Raw genomic sequence first — 20201 nt, forward strand, 5'->3', positions numbered from 1 at the left:
TGGTCGAGGGTGAGGTGGTCGAGCGTGAGGTGGTCGAGGGTGAGGTGGTCGAGGGTGAGGTGGTAATGGGTGGGGGTCGTGGGTGAGGGTCGTGGGTGGGGGTCGTGGGTGAGGGTCGTGGGTGGGGGTCGTGGTGGGGGTCGTGGGTGGGGTCATGGGTGTGGGTCGTGGGTGGGGGTCATGGGTGGGGGTCGTGGGTGGAGGTCGTGGGTGGAGGGTCGTAGGTGGGGTCGTGGGTGGGGGTCGTGGGGTGAGGTGGTCGAGGGTGAGGTAGTCGAGGGTGAGGTGGTCGAGGGTGAGGTGGTCGAGGGTGAGGTGGTCGAGGGTGAGGTGGTCGAGGGTGGACGGGCAGGTGCTCGGGCGGGCGCTCGGGCGCGCGGGCGCAGAAGGAGACCGCTCAGGAGGGACCTCTCAGCCACACCCCTTTTCAGGAGGGACCGCTCAGGAAGAGCCACTCAGCCGCATGGACCTCTCAGCCGCCTTCAGTACTACTTATATATATATATATATATATATATATATATATATATATATATATATATATATATATATATATATATATATATATATATATATATATATATTTGAACTATTGAAAGAGATTATCTTGGAACGCTTGAGAGGTGCGGTAGGAGCTCAAGACCCCAGGTTCATTGAAGCAGCTATGCGGTGGTACACCCTTGCAGACTTCTCCAGTAGATCAGCTCCTGTCAAAAAGATGGCAAACAGTCCCACTGGGACAAACCAGTCATGGAAAAAATCCCCAACACAATGCTCACCAACGTTTCAAGAAAGGACAAAGCTCATCTCTGGGCACTCGACTCGACCCACAGGCTATTCAGATTGGTGTCGCTCTTCGTCTAATCACCCCCATTCTTACAGAACATAGGTGTATTTACGGAAGGGCGACGGCTGATCAATTTGGACTTCATGGTCTTGTGTGTTACACATCCTGCTAGACATGAGGAGGCCAACGACATCATTAAGAAAAGCCCGTTGCCCTGCTGAACATGACCCCCAAGTACAGAGGCCTGACGGAAGTCAAAAGTGTCTTGATAGAACCACTATGCTACTCTGAAAGGATGGTAAGCAGATTGCCTATGACTACACCTGTGACGCCACATTGGCAGATACCTTCTTGCCATACTCCAACGCTAAAGGGGGTGGAGCAGCCAGCTACAAACATGAAAGCCTCCCCCCAGTAGGGTCGTAGACCCTTGGAGTATGGGGCATGTGTGCCCTTAAAGCTCCTCAAAGAGCTGGGTGAAAAACTTCTCACAGAAACCAGGGATCATAGAGCGGCCAGCTTCCTCTTTTAGACTCAGTGTCGCGATCTAGAGGGGAAATGCCTGCAGCATTCTGGGCACGCAGCCCACCGTCGTGGAGCTGGATGAATTATTCGAGATATTGTTCAAGAGATGTTATCTATGTTGTTCTACTCCCTAATGTATTTTTGTCATACATTTTTAATTTATTAACACATCGACCGTTTCCCGCCAAGGCAGGGTGGCCCAAAAAAGAAAAACTTTCATCATTCACTCCATCACTGTCTTGCTAGAGGCATACTTACACTACAGAGTGCTGGCACTGTACTTACTATCTCCAAGAATCAAGACCAGCCTGCCAGGTTCCTTGAATCCCTTCATAAATGTTACCTTGCTCACACTCCAACAGCACATCAAGTCCTAAAAACCATTTGTCTCCATTTGCTCCTGTCTAACATGCTCTCGCACGCTTGCTGGAAGTTCAAGCCCTTTGCACACAAAACCTCCTCTACCCACTCCATCCAACCTTTCCTAGGCCGGCCCCTACCCTGCTTTCCCTCCACTACAGATTTATACACTCACGACGTCATTCTATTTTGTTCCAACCTAACTCCTCGTTAACCTTAGTTTTGGTAATCCCACACCTCCCCCTAATCTCCAAACTGCAGATTCTATGCATTATATTCACACCACACATTTTCCTCAGACATGACATCTCCACTGCCTCCAGCCTTCTCCTTGTTGCAACATTCACAACCAATGCCTCACATATATACAAGAGCATTGGTAAAACTATACTCTCATACATTCCCCTCTTTGCTTTCATGGATAAAGTTCTTTGTCTCCACAGACTCCTCAGTGCACCACTCACCTTTTTCCCCTCGTCAGTTCTGTGATTCACCTCATCCTTTATACACCCATCTGCTGACACGTCCACTCCCAAATATCTCAAAACATTCACCTCCTCCATACTCTCTCCTCCGAATCTGATATCTAATCTTCCGTTACCTTTTTTTTTGTCTTCATCACCTTACTCTTTCCTATAGTCACTTTTAATTTCCTTCTTTTATAAACCCTTCCAAACTCATCAACCAACCTCTGCAACTTCTCTTCTGAATCTCCCAAAAGCACAGTGTCATCAGGAAAGAGCCACTGTGACAACTCCCAATTTGTGTTAGATTCTTTATCTTTTAACCCCACACCTCTTGCCAACACGCGAGCATACACACCTCTTACAACTCCATCTATAAATATATTGAACAACCACGGTGACATCACACATCCTTGTCTAAGGCCTACCTTACTGGGAAATAATCTCCCTCTCTCTCTTACATACTCTAACCTGAGCCTCACTATCCTCGTAAAAACTTTTCTCCGCTTTCAATACCTACCTCCTATTCCATACATTTGCATCATCTGCCACATTGCCCCCCTATTCATCCTATCATATGCCTTTTCCAAATCCATAAATGCCACAAAAACTTCTTTACCCTTATCTAAAAACTGTTCACCTATATGTTTCACTGCAAACACTTGGTTTAAACACTCCTTACCCTTCCTAAAGCCTACTTGTTCATGTGTTGAGTTGCTCTCACTCTTACTTAAAATTCTTTCAATAATAACTCTACCATACACTTTAAAAGGTGTACTCAGCAGACTTATTTCCCTATAATTTTTAAATTCTATTTTGTCCCCTTTCCATTTATACATAGGAAATATGCATGCTCGCTGCCAGTCCCTAGGTACCTTACTCTCTTCCATACATTTATTAAATAATAGCACCAACCACTCCCATAGTATATCCCCATCTGTTTTTATCATTTCTATCTTTATCCTACAATATAATTATATATATATATATATATATATATATATATATATATATATATATATATATATATATATATATATATATATATATATATATATAGGGAAGTACCACCTCTATAGCTGGAATGGGGACCCTCATCCTCAGAAAAGACAACAAACGTACGTCAGGGAAAACTCAAGGTTCTCCCCGGAGCTGTTTGAATATTTTCTTCTCCTACCACCCCCTATATATTTTTTATTCTATGTGAACATTTATTAATAAACAAAATACATTTACAGAAAAAAACATAAACATGAATACAATGGCACAATGTATCAAAGATCGTGAATTTCCTCCAGCTCCTCCGAGGCTGGACGTGAGCCAAGTATGCAGCAAGCATTTCCCCTCTGGATGGCGACGCTGAGGCGCTGGAACATGAAAGTGGCTGCCATTGGGTCCCTGGTGGTGTCGATGATTCTGGAACCCAATTCTTTAAGGAAACGTGTGACATTTTTTCCCCATGATCCCAAGGTCTCTGATCCCACTGGGACAAATTGATACTGTTGGCTAATGTCCCTGTACTTGCCGATCTTGTACTCCTTCCTGTGGTCAGCAGCTCCTCCCTGTCGCCCCACACTGTGATGGATATAGGTGTCAGCCAGTGTAGACACACAGGTATAGTCCCATGCTAAGAGCTTGCCATTCTTCCAAGGATAGATGGTGATCCCGTCGGGGCGGTTTGCTGGGTTGTGGGTATTGTTTGCTGCAAGTGATCGTGGCTCCCTCTCGGCAGGGCATCCAGCTGTAGCAAGGGTTCTCTTAATGATGTCGTTGACCTCATTATGTTTTGCATCCCAGCCCTTGGTTTTGGAACAGTTAAGACCATGTAGACCTTATTGGTCTGCTAGCACTTCGCCGCAAATACACATATTCTGTGTGAATTGGGGCAGTAAGGCGCAGAGCCACTGCAATACGGAGGGTCTTAGGGTCGAGTCGCGTTCCCATTGCCGATATGGGAACTGTTTGGAGGAAGTCCCTGGAGTGAGGTGCACTCACAGCCTGGAGACGGGCAATCTCCCTATCTGATGTTGCAGCCCTGAGCATGTTGGCAAGCACCTTTTCAGCAATTGGGCCATCCCAGCTTGACTGTTTGTGAGCCAGTGCTGCACTAGGGTTTGGTGCTGGAGCAGCAAGAGTCTCCCATTCGGTGATGGCACTGGCATAGCTAGGGTCTTCTATTCCTGCTGAGTCACTGAGGGTGTCAGGAAGAATTTGTCTTATCAACTCGTTTGATGCAATGGAAGAGGATAGGAAAGCTGGTAGAGCAATCTGGGAGGATCTGCGTACTCCTAGCGCTCCAAGCCTGACCGGAAGTGAGGCTTGCAACCACTGTCCATTGTCAAGGGAAAGATTCAATACACTCTCTAGCATGGCCTTCAGGAGAGAGTCATATTCCTTGAGTTTTGGACTGCTGAAGGCTGGGGAGCATCTCAGAAAATAGGTAAGTTTTGGGATTGACAGGCACCTGGTGAGTAGGTAGAAGGCATCGTGTGTGTCAATGTCTTTCATCCTGCTTTCCATCGTCCGGAGGTCTGAGACTTTTTTTCCTAGGATCAGATCGATGGCATTGGACCCAAGAGGAGCACCGAGGAGAGTGCTATTGGCTGGATCAATGGCTCATGCTCCTGGTAAAACGGCACTAATATTCTGGATCATCTGTTGATTGGTAGAAACTATTTCACATTTGGTGGGGTTTAAAGAAAGGCCCAGGCTTTCTCCCATGTCTTTAATTTCACTGATGTCCTTTAGAAGAGATTCTGTTGTGCCAGCTAGGGTACCGTCGTCCAGGAACCAGATATTGAGCTCGCTGGAGAGTGCCTCCGTGACTTCCTTGATGACCAAACAAAATAGAAAGGGGGCGAGAGGGTCCCCCTGTTGCACGCCCTCACACGAGTCAATTTCAAGGTCCCCAAACAATAGTTTGGAAGTCACACTGTAACACGATTCTATAAAGGGATGAAGGGAAGGGAAGTTTCTATAAACTGCTTGGAGAGCAGCATCCCTTCTGAATGAGTTGAAAGCATTGGCAAAGTCCAATTTGACCAAGGCTTTTTCATAGGACATGTTTTTGATATATACTCATGCTGCATGGGCAGCTGCTTCACAGCCTTGTTGAACGCAGAAGCCGAGCTGAGTTGGTTTCAGCATTGCAGCAGCCTCTTGACTCACCCTTCTTACTGCAGCCTTGGCGACTAGGCGCCGAAGGGTGTTACCCACTGCAATGAGCCTGATTCCGCCATCCTTTTTCTGGAGGGCACACAATGAGGCACCAAAGAAAAAGGGTCTGATGGCCTCTGGGACACTGCCAGCCAGGCACAGGTTGGAAAATTTGGTGAGTTCAGACTGCAGCCTCTCTGAAACCTCACCAAGTGCTGGATTGAGTATTTGTTTTAAGTGTTGAGGTCTTAAACCGGTGAAACCTCCTGCTGAACCCTGTGGAAATGACATAGCAACTTTATACACATCAGCATCCTGTAAGGCTAGAAGTTCTTCGCCTGGGAGCGATGGTATCCTCACTGGTTATAAGTCTCAAAGCTCCAATAGTATTACCCTCTTCTATTTTTTTGCTAATTTCGGCTCTGATTTTTGAGGTGTCGGGTGTCCTGTTGTTGGCATTTGCCCGGCTGGTGTTTGTCGCCCTAGGGGGGAGACGGATGAGGTTTTCATCCCTTGGGAATGCATTTATTGCCCTAATAACATGTGTTGCTAGTGACTTGTCCCTCCTTGGTGGGACAGCCAAACAGGCATTGCCAAAAAGCAGCAAGTTGTGCCAGGATCTGTTGTTTGAAGGAGCATCGTTGACTTTCTTCAGAAGGTCAGTGAATTTGCTAGCAGCTTGAGGGCGAGCTGCTTTGGGGATGTGTGTCAGAGTCCTGGTGGATGTTAATTTGATTGCAGATTTGAGGTCCTCTGTAGAGGTGAAGTCACGGTAGCTGTCAGCCCTGTCTGCTGGGGGAGGCTGTTGGTTGTTCTCATTTGGAGCTCTCCTGGAGCCTAGACATCCATTGTGTGCACGGATGTTACCAGATGTGGGATTGAGTGCACATTCCCTGTGGCACACCCGGCAGATGCCTCGTGAACGACAGCTTTGGCTCTGTCGTGAAGATTCCTGGGAACCCGCGACTACTTGTGTCATTGCTGATATCGTGGGGGTGGGAGGGCGCCAGCTGTGGGGTGACGGGTGAAGGGCAGCATGGATGCATGGGGGATGAGGGTGGGGGATTAGCGAGCGGCGGAACTTGTAATTGGTGGGGCACTAAACGGCAACACCCTTGGTCAGGAAGTCAGTGGGCCTAGGCTGGGATGAGGGGAGGGGATCTAGGATGGGGGAGGGGGGAGGGAGTGGCCCTGTTTGTTCGCTCAAGACGCACATCACTGACTAACTTTTGCTAATTGTTATACACTTATTGTTCCATTTAGAAAAAAACCATGGCCATTTGGCACACTAATCACCATGCTCACGCTATTAACCGAGGTGTTCTTCTGTTCACCATCCAATGACCGTGTCGTGGGCGGCCACTTCCTTCCCCAACCCACGACCCCGGCCGATCACAGACGTTAACAAAACCTCCTCCACACCTCCACTGCCAGGATCCCCTCACCACTGCTACTTCCCAAATCCCAACATGCACACTGCACTTTCACTGATACAGAAGCAATGGTCCGATGCAGAGGTTTGTCACAACTCTGTGATCTCCGGTGGATACTCACGATGATGTCTGCCGAAACTGGCCCGCGTAAACCATGTTGGTTCCTTGTTTACACACAGAATGTATGGAGCACCACACACTGGCTCCCTCCCTCCACGCCGGCAAGCGCGTATATATGTATATATATATATATATATATGTGTGTGTGTGTGTGTGTGTGTGTGTGTGTATAAAGTTGACATGAATTCATCCAAACGTCTTCAAAATTTGAACGTTTGTACACAGACACTCAGGCTAGATTTCTTGGACAAGTGGCAAGTGTAGGAGCCTTATGAGTAAAGTAGATGAACCCAGATAACTGTCAAGACCCTCAGTGGTAAGGTTTCAAACGTTCATAAAATGGTGCCTCCTAGTTCGGCAACGACGGACAGTTAAATTTAAGTGTATAATTCAAAATTTGAATTTTATGTGAAAAATGGTGTAAATATTTTATTCCAGTTATATAATGGTAACAAAAATCTCAGGTTTGCCGCTTCTAAACTGCTTCGTTATTTAATGGCTAATTCATCATACGGGTAGGTTAGTCCCCATTAAGTTTTGCCTGAGTCCAGCCATATTTGCTGTAATAAAATAGCCAAAGAACCTTGGAATCATTGGTATTTCTGCCATAACTCGTCTTCAAAAAATTCACCTCTGGTTTACTTTCCTCAAAGCGAGGATCATACTGTTGTTGGCTGGCAAAATTAAAGACAGTTATACATACATGATAGTTAATATATGCTTCTTATGGAAATGCTTTATTTGATCAGCTTTAAACTTTTATCATTAGTGGGTTTTATTACTTTCTCGCTGTGAAAATTTTAATTTGACATTTCTATTAATTAAACTGTTTCTTCTGCAATAAAGATCAGCGTCAAACCTTAAACGTTAATGAATATTGACGTATTTTTTAATTGAATTGGGGCTATATTGGTTTCAATTTCCGAATTTTGTTTTTCTTTCATCAAATTGGATTTAAAAAAAAAAATGTTTTCCTCATAGTATAATGGGGAAATATAAACAGAATACGAATGAATAAACACAAAACGAGAAAAATCACGTTCTTGGAGATTTTCTTTTTATTTAAAGAAGAATGACTTTCCAAGTTTTGGGACATTTCTCAGCAAGAGTTTTTTCTTCAGAATTTTCGTTTACAATTCGAGAACGCTCTTTTCGATAACCTTGGAATGCTTAACACTGGTATACTGCATCTATTGCAAGATTCACAGGACTGTTAATGTGCATAGTTGCCCAACGAACATAGGCCAGTCATATGATTTTGTTTAGTTATGATAAATTGAAAAATCCTCTTCTAATCGGCTTTAATTTTTTCCCTCGTAAATTTACGATTTACTTTTTCAGTCGGTCTACTTGTTTCATAACCATTTCGCTAATGACTGTGATATTACATAATTTATCTTCTTCAGGTCCACTATAAAAATTAATTACTGTCTTAATTAGTGTCTTCCTGTGTGAAAACCGAGAGAAAATAATTATTTAAAAGCAAGTATATTTCATTCTCCGTGTCAATAATTGCCCAGAGTTATTTTTAAGGGGACCCATCTTGTCTCTAACTTTTGTTGTACAGATTTGGAAAAAAACATTCGAGTTAGTTTTTGAATCCCTAGCAACTTTAATTTCGTAGTCCCATTTAACTTTTCTTATTCCTTTTATCATGTCCCTCTTAGTGCCAGTGTACTGATTCCTGAGATGACCCTCACCTCTTTTGATTCTGCCCTAAAAGATATTTGAGCCTATTATTCATCCATTTTGGGTCATTTCTATTCGATCTAATTTCTTCATATGGAATAAACGTTCTTTGGGCAGCATGTATAGAGAGCTGTCATAGTGATAGCTCTTTTCGTTACCCAAGATAACAGACAAGTGTTCTCTAAGCCCATTATCTGCTAAGGGAAAATCTGGCACCGTTACTGAGTTGTTCCTATTATCATACTTCCATTCAATGCTAAAGGTAATTTATTTGTGGTCGCTTGCGCCGAGTTCCTCTGTAATTTCTAAATTATTAACAAGGGTTCCCTTGTTTGGCAGAACCAAGTCAAGCAAGTTATTTCCCATTATAGGTTCTGTCACAATCTGCTTCAAAAAAACAATCCTGAACTACTTGTAAAAAGTCGTTGGATTCTAAATTCCCAGTCTAAAAATTCTAATCAATCTGACTAAAGTTAAAGTCCCTTAGAATTACTGTTTTCGTGCCTTGTAGCCTTAACAATTTCCTCCCAAAGTAGTTTCCCTTGGTCCCTATCTAAGTTTGGGGGACGGCATATCACACCTAAAATAAATTTTTTATGCCCCTCTGAAAATTCTATCCAGACAGACTCTATGTGTTATTTCAGACTTTATACCCGTTTTTATGCAGCCCTTTAACGATCTCAGACATAGAGTGCCACTCCACCCCCTTTCCGATACTTCTGTCTACTTGGAACAATTTGAATTTGAATGTAACATTCAGCAGGCATGTCCCGATTTTTTATATTAAACCACGTCTCGGTTATGGCAAAAACATTAATGTTACCCGCACTAGCAACTAATCTCAATTCGTCCATCTTATTTCTCGCGCTACTAGTATTAGTATATGTTTGGAAAACCTCCATTCTCTGTTCCTCCACTACACCTGTTACTGTCCTTGTCACATAGTGCTACTGGTTTTCCAATATTCACCAATCACTATCTCATTCTCCCTATAATTGCTTTCACTAAAACTTACACTGTCGCTACATTGAGAATTCACTGACTTTCCACGAAAACCCTTACCACTATCTATTTCTAGTTTAAAGACCTAACAGCTCCCTCCACTGCATTGGCCAGTGCTTCCACCGCAAACCTAGATAAGTGAACCCCATCCTTGGCATACATGTTATTTCTGCCATAGAAGACATCCCAGTTGTCTATGAAAGTTACTAAATTTTCCTTACAGTGTTTGTCCAGCCAGCAGTTGATATTAATTGCCCTGGGCAACCATTCAGTTCCAACTCCTCTCCTAGGCAAAATGCCACATATCACAGGGTTCCCAACCTTCTTCCTAATAATGTCTATTGCTGCCTTATACCTTCTAAATCCTCACTTCTATGCTTGCCTACATCGTTGTCTCCAGCACTGAGGCAGATAATAGGACTGGTCCCATTACCATGCATGTTGTTAAGCCGGCTAACAATGTCCTCCATCCCACCCCCAGGAAAGCAAACCCTCTGTCTCCTACTCCTATCCTTCAAGCAGAAGGTTCTGTCCATGTACCTAAACTGGCTGTCCCCAACAAGCACAATATTCTTACCTACCTTGTTGTTCTTTATTGTGATGTTACCAGTAGTCCATTCACATTCATCTGATAGCACAGAAAAGGAGTTCGAATTTTCCACAGCGTTCTCTATCTTCATTGCTTCTACCTCTCCATTTGTCTTCTTGATCTTCAACTTCGTTCCGTGCTGTCCGGCCACTGCCCAGGTTCCCTTTTGACCCGAGGACTCAACTGGAGGACACTACTAATTCTCTTGTTTTCCTCTGTCAATCGCCGTATCTCGAGCTTCCCTACTCTCATTTCCTCCTTAAGCTGCTGGTAAAGCTGTTTAATAGAGGGCATCTTGGTTCAGTCCACAGGGAGTACATTAGACACGTCCTAACTGAGCTAAGTACAAGCCATCACTGAGCTAAGTACAGGTCACCTCCAACATTTCATGGTGGTTCTCTACTGGCGACTTGACTGCTTCACAAGGGTTATGGTGGTCAGAGGATCCCAGGACCTCTGTTCACCAGACTCTCTTTTCATGTTGGGGTCACTGTATAACCAGTGTGTCAACAGTCACTTCCACCTGTGACACCTCCCTCGGATCATCACAAAAGCTCAACGTTCCAAACCAGGATTCAGAGATACGTGCCCAGAACACCGGTACGGCACCATTCCTTAGTACGTATTGTGTACATATTAGCTTTGAGTCACTAATTGTTTATATATTTAATTTTTCATTTCTTTACTTCAAGTTGGATTAATTTCATTTTTGAGTGTTTTATATTCTTTACTAGTTTTACATATTAATAAAATTGTTTCTTATTATGTTATCATTGATTTTTCTATCTTTTCATTAGCATAGGGAGGAACCAGCCTTATCAAATACTTTAAGGATCTGATAGGGCTGGTGAACCTTCACAATCTGGAAAGTGTATTGTATTATTATATTTAATTGCATTATTTTGTCTTTATGCTGTTGAGTAGCACTTGATCCATGGAACATTAGAGCACTCCACGAAGATTTGAATACTAATGAAGTGTTCGGAGAAGTGGCAGATACAGTTTAATATAGACAAATGCAAAGTTCTAAACATTGGGCAGGAAAATAACCATGCCACATATGAACAAAATAATGTCGATCTTAATAACACTGATTGGGAAAAGGATTTGGGAGTTCTGGTTAGCAGTAATCTAAAACCAAAACAACAGTTCTCAAGTGTTCGCATTAATGTTGGTAGAATTACCGACAATATCTTAGGTAAAAGGACACGAGTGCAACTAATGTGACATGTTATTGTGGGAACGTTTCGCTCTCCAGGAGCTTTATCAAGCCTTGATAAACCCCTTGGAGAGCGAAACGTTGCCACAATGTCACATTAGTTGTACTTGTGTCCTTTTACCTAACTTTAGTGTTTGCAATAAAGATAAAATCCTTGGCTTCATATCAAGAAGCATAAATAATAGAAGTCGACAGGTGGTTCTTCAGCTCCATATGTCTTTGATTAAGCCTCATTTAGATTATGCTGCACAGTTCTGGTCACCGTATTATAGAATGGATATTAATGCATATTACAACAGAGAAATTCAAAGGCCTGTTATCCTGGGTGTAAAGGGAGCAAAACACATCAGAAAACGTTTGACTTACATTATTATTTCACAAAGTAAGAGCAGGAGTATGTACACTATATACACTGTGTACAACAATAGGTATTAGTGCACGCCACGGTAGCAAGGCAGAATAGATGCCACTAGAGAGCAGACCGTGCTTCAACCAGCTCTAGAATGGAAATGACATGAGCGCCACCCACCAAGGTGGGTGGTGCCCACAACACCTCTGTGATTGCCAGAACCATCTTCTCATTGGCTGAACCTGGGTACTGATCGAACGACGGGGCCCCATCGTCCGACTGGTTCGCTGGTTGAGGGAGATAGCCTTTCAATGAGGGTGTGTACATGCGCCGAATAAAGGTTATGTACTCTCTGCATGCCACAATGCACTGGAAAGCATACAAAGGAGGATGACAAAGTTGATCCCATGTATCAGAAATCTTACCTATGAGGATAGACTTAGGGTCCTGAATCTGCACTCTCTAGAAAGGCGTAGAATTAGGGGGGATATGATTGAGGTGTTTAGATGGAAAACAGGAATTAATAAAAATTATGTAAATAGCGTGATAAAAATATGTAGCATAGACAGGATTCGCAACAATGGTTTAAGTTGGAAAAGTTCAGATTGAGGAAGGATATAGGAAAGCACTGATTTGGTAATAGAGTTGTGGATGAGTGGAACTGACTCCTGAGTAACTTCGTGGAAGCTAAAACGTTGTGTAGTTTTTAAAATAGGTTAGATAAATACTTGAATAGGTGTGAGTGGGTATGAGCTGGACCTGACTAGCTTGTACTAGTAAGTCTGATGCTGTGCTCCTTCCTTAATTGGATGTGACCTGAGTAGGTTGGGTCATTGGTTTAAGCCGTTAGGAGACTAGGACCTGCCTCGCATGGGCCAGTAGGCCTACTGCAGTGTTCCTTCTTACTTATGTTCTTAATAAACCTGAATGCCGCATTTCCATATTTGCTGTATTTTCCTTTACGGGTTTAGCGCTTTTCCTGATTAAAATTAATCAACTGTGAACAGCTTGAATCTTTATTGACTGATTCATATCATTTGATAAAAAAAAAAATATTGAGGTGTAGGTGATTATATTGTTGTCTCTTTTTGTCAGCCTAAACTTTTGAGTGATGATGTTAGTTTCTTTAATGAAAGTTCTGTCTTTATTTTAGGCTGTGCAACATTTAACAGGCAAACTCTGTTAATCAAATTCGTTTCTATGGAATATCTTGAGAATGTCTCGTCTCATCAGAAATATATCAGTGTTTCATTTTTTATGGCTACACTTGAAATTTACATTATGCTCACCTAATAAATTTTACTTAGTTACTCTCATTTCTACTTAATCTTGGAGACATTTTTGGATTTATTTTGGCCAGTGTTGGTCATAGTTTCGGTATTTTTTTACAGATAAAACTGATAGCATTTAAATATTGATTTTCATGCGATAATTTCGAAGTGCCTTGTCTAATTACCTTCAACTTTCAAGCTCTTCAAGAGGGGCTCCTTGGTGCAGTGAAGAGGCTTTTGGTCTGAGGAATTAGACCTTTTAGTCATTTTCCTCAGACAAAACCTAATTACCGTCCTTCCCTATCCCATCTCCCCATCCCCCTTTTCCTTTTCTTAACACCCTCCCAACCCTCCCTTTTTCCTGTCCTGTTTGTAGCCTCTGGGGTCCTTCTTTTCGGCATTACGGTTTCTAGGTAGAGGGAAGTGCCACCATCATTATAGTGTCCAGTGACCTGGTGGCAAAAGCTCTTGCTTCACACAGTGAGGTGTCCAGGTTCGATTCCCGGCGAAGGGGTTGAAACATCGGAGTGTTTCCTTACACCGGTTGTCCATGTTCACCCATCAGTAAAATGGGTACCTGGGTGTTAGTCGACTGGTGTGGGTCGCATCCTGAGACGAAACTGACCCAATTTGCCTGAAATGTTCTGCATAACAAACATACAATATCAAAAACATCAATGGAACTTGTATCAAAACATTTTGTAAGTATTAGAAAAATATAAAAATGAAAGAAATAGCAACAAGGACACATTGCAAAGGGATAAAGCTTTCAAGTCCCATAATCCTGAGATTCATGAGGAAGAGCAATCATTATATATTACTAATTGCTAGAATGGAAGTCTATGAAGCAAAGGGTCATTTTGGAGGTCAACCTGGGACCACTTAGGTTCAACTTGAAGAGCAAGATCGTCATAAATATGTTCCTCATCAGGGTACTCCTCGATCATAATGCCTCTGTTTTTCTTGACTAATTTCTGCTTTTTGGCTGGCCTTTCTTCCTCCTCATCATCACTTGACACCTCTGCATCCAGTGGCAAGTATTCATCACCACTATCAAGCAATTCAGGGTCATCTATCTCTGGTTCTGAGTCACTGTCATCCAAAATGCAGACATATTTTGACCTGGTATTGGAGGGCTCCCCATAAAACAATTTCTCATTGATCTGGAAGGACAATAAAAACGTTCTGCATACATCCAGACTACTACCAAATGCAGTAGAATTTTTTTTATAAATATTTATTTTACTGAAAGTGGACTATGTCCCTACTCGGGCAGAGGCAGTCCTGACTGCCCTTCTTTTGTTGCACTTTTTTCAACTGCATGCTACACTCACATTATGCTTCACACAGACATTATGTATATATCAAAATATGCCTAAACTATTCATGTACACACTAAACACAACAATCAGTACTTACCGACATTGTAGAGGGTAAAATCCAAGAGTGTATTAGTGACACTAGATGGAAAAAACCCACTCTGGGTGACACCAAGCCAGAAGTGTTTACATTTTGTTCTCTCAACCAATGGGAAGCCGGCAAACGCCATCACCACTTATCTGAAGCGACTCAGGGAAGGTTTGTGATTGGTCTGAATTAAAGAACGGGAATCCAGATGCGCAGTGCGAGTAGGATGACACTCATAATGGTGCACGTGTTTAAAGGCAGTCAAACCTGCCTCTACCCGACAAAGGGTTAACTATGCGTTCGGCTTCCCCACATATGGTGCGATGTTTTTGGATTGCCCAACTGCCTCCTGTCGGGCTGCCAGTGGTCCTAAGCCTTAATGTTCCAGACCCTTTGGTGAAGACGATCCTTCGATTTCTGCTCATTCCAACCAGAAACTTCCTACATGTTTACAAATTCAAGGTGGACCAAATTCTTTTCCCTACAGCCGACATCTCCAACTAATTATCTCTCAGACCAAAGTATTTGTAAAGCTCTTTTATGGCACGTTGGCCAAAATATATCCTTTCACGCTCTTTGGAGCGGTGTGCGTATCGTTACAATTCAGAATGCAGATCAAACTGATAATCTTTCCCATCTTGTAGTGATAACGTTCCTGTCACAGTTCACAAGCACGCTACTCTCAATTATTGCAGTGGTATGGTGGTCTTACCACGTACCACTGTACAGTGTGATTTTCTGTCTTGAAGTGACGATATTTTAGAGAAATTAGCCCTTCAGAGCCTTCCAGTTCTCAAAGTGGATACATATGCCCTGCCAGCTCGCGGGAGGATGCGCTTTCCCAGTAACATGTCCTGCTTAACCTTTGACTGTCGTGAACTCCCGTCCTTTGTTTATATCTTATATCGCAGGACATCTAGGGGTCTGTAAAGTGATCCCTACTCTCCAACCGTGTCGAAACTGTTGGCGCTTCGGACATCACACTAAATACTGCAGGTCTGCGGTGGAGTGCCCAGTCTGCAGTGCCGCAAATCATCCCAATACATATTGCAGCCTTCCTCCCACTTAATTGTAATGAAACTCATTTTTTTCCCGCCAATGTCAGGTCTATCTTAATGAACATGAAATCCGTTGTTTTGAAGAGAGTGAAGGACTTACTTATGCTATGGATGTCTCTCGGCTCTGCCTTCAGGGGAATCTTCCTCGTGTTCCTTATTCTCGAGTTTTACCCTCTGAAACCACCACCACTGTACTTCTTCCTACTTTTACTATTTCTTCATCTCGCCTGCTAGTTTCTCAGTCTGCTATGCCTCGTAAGTCTGCACCTTCTTCGCGCCTATCACCTGCAAAGTTGAACCTGTCTCCTAAGCCCAAGTCTCTTCGCATTCCTCCGGTGCTTACAATTTCCCAACAGTTCTCCTCTTCGGCCTCGGTGCCTAACTCTCACCCTCTTTCTAACTCTCACACGAAGGTGGAGGTTCACCCTCTTCGTGTGGTCCCCTCTTCTCCTGTGACCCCACTAACATCTCCCCGAGTCCTCTTCCAGCCTCCTCCTTCTCCTGTTCCACTGCAGAACTCTTCCTTGTCCTCTGAACCACTTGATGCTATATCCGACTACATTGCAGAGATGAAACCCTCGATGGACACCAGTGCTCTTCCTTATGCCCCTTCTAATTTTTCACAACCCTCGCAGCTATCTTTTTCTTCACAGCATTCCGATGCCACCTTGCTTACACGCTGTCCATTGCATCCACACAAATGACTTCACTGACTCTACTAGCCCATAGATTTTATTGCTTCTCATTGTTAGCACACCTATCTTTGTGAATAATAACTTACAATGGAATATTCGTGGCCTTAGGGGTAATCGGGGAGAACTCCAGGTGTTCCTCTCCCAGTTTTCCCCAGTATGTGTCAGGTTACAAGAGCCTAAAGTTCGTTCAGCAGTTATTCATCCCATTTCGGGTTGTCCTGTAGCATTCTTCTGATCCCTTTCCTGATAAAACTTTTAATGAGAGTGCGCTTTTTGTGTACGTGATATACAGTTTCAACAGGTCATTGTTCATTCTCAGCTGCATTATATTGCAGCCCGTATTTATCTGCACAAGTGGTATACAGTTTGCTTTCTCTATGTTTCCCGTTGCCTTGCATTCTGTATCTCGGTTGTTGCGTTCTTGATCTCTTCTCTGCCGCTGCCCATCTTGTTGTTAGGTGATTTTAACGCTCATCTCATCCTCTTCATGTTTTAAACACGGGTGCTCCCACCTATTTTGACTCTCGTACTCGGTCTCTCTTTTGCATCGATCTTTCTATCTGTTCCTCGTCAATTGCCCTCGATTACGACTGGTCTGTTCTCTCGGATTTGCACGACAGTGATCACTTTCCTATTATTCTTACTTCTACTATATATTCCTGACTGCCTCGCAGTCCCCACTGGCAATTTGGACGAAAGAATGGGAATTTATACTCCAATCTTACCGCTATTTGTGGGGACCCTTCTTCCTCCTCTGTTGATGAGCTGGTGCATCAGTTTTCGACCTTAGTTTGGACTGCAGTGTTATGTTCTATTCCTCAATCCTCAGGCAGGCATTCTCAGACATACGTGCCTTGGTGGTCTCCTGTGTGTGCCTATGCAGTGCATCAGAAACGTGCTGCATGGGGCCATTATCGATATAATCGGATTTCAGATTGTCTTTTGTATTTTAAGTTGACAAGGGCAGTCACTCGCCGCGTCGTACATAACGCTAAATGTACTTGTTGGCAAGACTACGTTTCTACTGATACCTCGACTTTCCCTATTTGTGCGGTTTGGAAGAAGGTTCGGAAGTTGTGTGGCAAGTACGTTCCAGACCCAGCTCCCATTTTGCGGGTTGCTGGTGTTAGTGTTGCGAAGCCTCTTGAAGTTGCCATGAAAATCGGGAACTATTTTGTCCATGTCTCCTAAGGGCTTCACCTCTGTCCCTCGTTTCTCACTTTTAAGTCTGCCAGAGAGAAATTGCCTTGGATTTCTATTCTAATGGGATGGAGGCACATTACGTACGATTTACTCAGAGCTAGAGTCCACGCTTTCCGCTTGCCAGTCATCGGCAGCTGGACCCGATGATGTTCATATCCATATGCTACAATATCTGCATTCTACAGCCCTGACAGTAGTTTTGCGTCTTTTCAATATTATTTGGACGCGAGGGGTTCTCCCTCAGCAATGGAAATCTGCCATTGTACTAACATTTCGCAAACCAGGCACTTCAGAGCTTGATACCTCTCACTGTCGTTCCATTGTTCTGATCTGTGAAGTCTGTAAGGTGATAGAACGATTGGTTAAAGACGTCTAATACGGTATTTACAGACTTACAATAGTCTTTCTCCTCGCCAATATGGCTTTCGCAAGGGCCACTCTACTTTTGATCCCTTGCTTAACTTAGATACGTATGTGCAAAGTGCCTTTGCTATTTAACACTCTATCTTAGCAATCTTTTTTGATCTAGAGAAGGCATATGGCACCACATGGAGGTATAACATCTTAGCCCAGGCCCTGTACTTAGGTCTCCATGGTAATCTACCAACCTTCCTTGCTGCTTTATCTGAAAGATATTTTCGTGTCCGTGTTGGCACTTCACTTTCCTCAGACTTTGTTCAAGCCGAGAGAGTCCCACAAGGTTGTGTCCATAGCACTACCCTTTTAATCCTAGCTATAAATGACGTACCTTCAGTTCTTCCATTGCTACCTGCGTAAGCTAAAGCGATGGCTTTAGCTTACGCAGCTAGCGGCCTCCCTTCAGGATGCGACTGACCATGTTTCCCATTGGGCCACTTCTCATGGATTTAAATTTTCTAGTGAGGAAACCCATTTCATTACTTTCACTAGATGTCCTCATGTCCCAGATATTTCTATATGTTTACATAATTTGCATATACAAGAATGTGTTACATTCAAGTTTCTAGGCCTTCTATTCGATTGCTGGTTAACATGGAAATCGCACATTTCCTTTTTGAAGGCAGCTGACCATGGTCGGTTGAATCTCCTTAAAATTCTCACGCATCGTTCATGGGAACAGATCACCGGATTCTCCTCCATTTGCATTCCACCCTAGTCTTGTCCAAGCTGAATTATGGCAACCAAATCTAATCTGTGGCTTCTCCTATAAGTCTTTCTAAGTAAGATCCCCTTCTTCATCATTGTCTATATTTATGCCTTGGTGCCTTTCGTTCATCCCATGTTGAGACGAATGTTCTTTCCTTAGCAGACTGTCGTGATGCTCATTGCCTTTGTTACTTTGTCCACGCTCTTGATCTTCGTATTCCTTCTGTATATAGGTTGGTCTTAGACGTTAGTAGAGGCCCGTTATTTGTTCGGCGTCCTTGCTTACTCCGTTTCCCCTTCGTCCTCACTCACTCTGGTCTCTCCAGTTTCCTCTCTTGCATGTTCAAGTATCATCTACCTTTTCCCTTCCCCCCCCCCTCTTGGGAGGTTCCGATGGTTCGTGTCTGTTCTTCCCTACCGCCATGTGCCAAAGCTCTCCTACATGTGGCTGCCCTTCACTCTCTTTTTCTTGATCACTTCCAATCTCATGCTCATGCTGTCACTGTTTATAAAGATGGTCCTAAATCTTCTGATGGTGTTGGGTTCACAGCGGTGCTCCCTGACGAAGTTGTCCAAGGCCATTTGTTAGACTCAACTAGTAATTTTACCGCCGAATTGTATGCCATCCTCACAGTTGTATGCCATCTTCATATTTATATTACATTTGTGATCATTTCGGATTCCCTCATTAAACAATTTGATTCCCCTCATACAATGGTTCTTCGTATTCAACTTTAGTTGCGCCTTGTAGCTAGCAAAAATGAAGATGTTTTCTGTTGGGTCACTGGACACATTGATGTTCACGGTAATGAACAGTCAGATGATGCTGCACAGTCAGATGATGCTGCACAGTCAGCAGTACGTGATCTTCCAGTTTCCTATAGAGGTATTCCGTTCAGGTATTATTTTACCATTTCTATGCATCTTCGTGGTCTTAGGCAACAATGGTGGTTGGACATGCACCATAGCAAATTGCACTCTAATAAACCGTTTTTGGGACTGTGGCCCTCTTCTTACCACTGTTGCTGTATTTGGGAGTCTTTACTCTCCCATCTCAGCAATCAGCCATGATCGCCTTACCCATGGGTATCTCATGGAATGACACCCTATCATTCTCTGTGAGGTTTGTTGGGTCCCTATTTCAGTTCTTCACTTTCTTGTGGATTGTCCGGTTTATGTGCGGGGCAATGAACAGGTGGACACTGTTGCACGGTCAGCGGTGCATGATCTTCCGATTTCCTATAGAGGTAGTCTATTCATGGATTATTTTACCATCATCTCTATGCGTCTTCACGGCCGTTGGCAACAACGGTGGTCGTACATACACCATAACAAATTGCACTATTAAACTGCTTTTGGATTTGTGGCCATCTTACCACCTTTGCCGTACTCAGGAGACTGCGCTCTTCCATCTCGGCATCGGCCATATTCGCCTTACACATGGGTATCTCATTGAATGACACCCTATCCCTCTCTGTGAAGTTTGTCAGGTCCCTATTTCAGTTCTTCACTTTCTTGTGGATTGTCTGGTTTACCAGTGAGCTTTGCAGGATTTACCTCCACCATCGCCACCACCCTACCAGTCTTACCTTACCTTCCCTTTTTGCATACAGCCCTGCCTTTGACTTACGATCACTGAGTTTTTATCAGCAACTGATTTACTATACGAAGTTTGACACATAGCCCTTAACATCCTTTCCAGCCCTTTTCTTCCCTCGCCTCTGATCCCCTCTCCACTTAGCTGTTTAT

The sequence above is a fragment of the Cherax quadricarinatus genome, chromosome 15, assembly GCF_038502225.1.
Source record: "Cherax quadricarinatus isolate ZL_2023a chromosome 15, ASM3850222v1, whole genome shotgun sequence".
In the NCBI taxonomy this organism is placed as follows: domain Eukaryota; kingdom Metazoa; phylum Arthropoda; class Malacostraca; order Decapoda; family Parastacidae; genus Cherax; species Cherax quadricarinatus.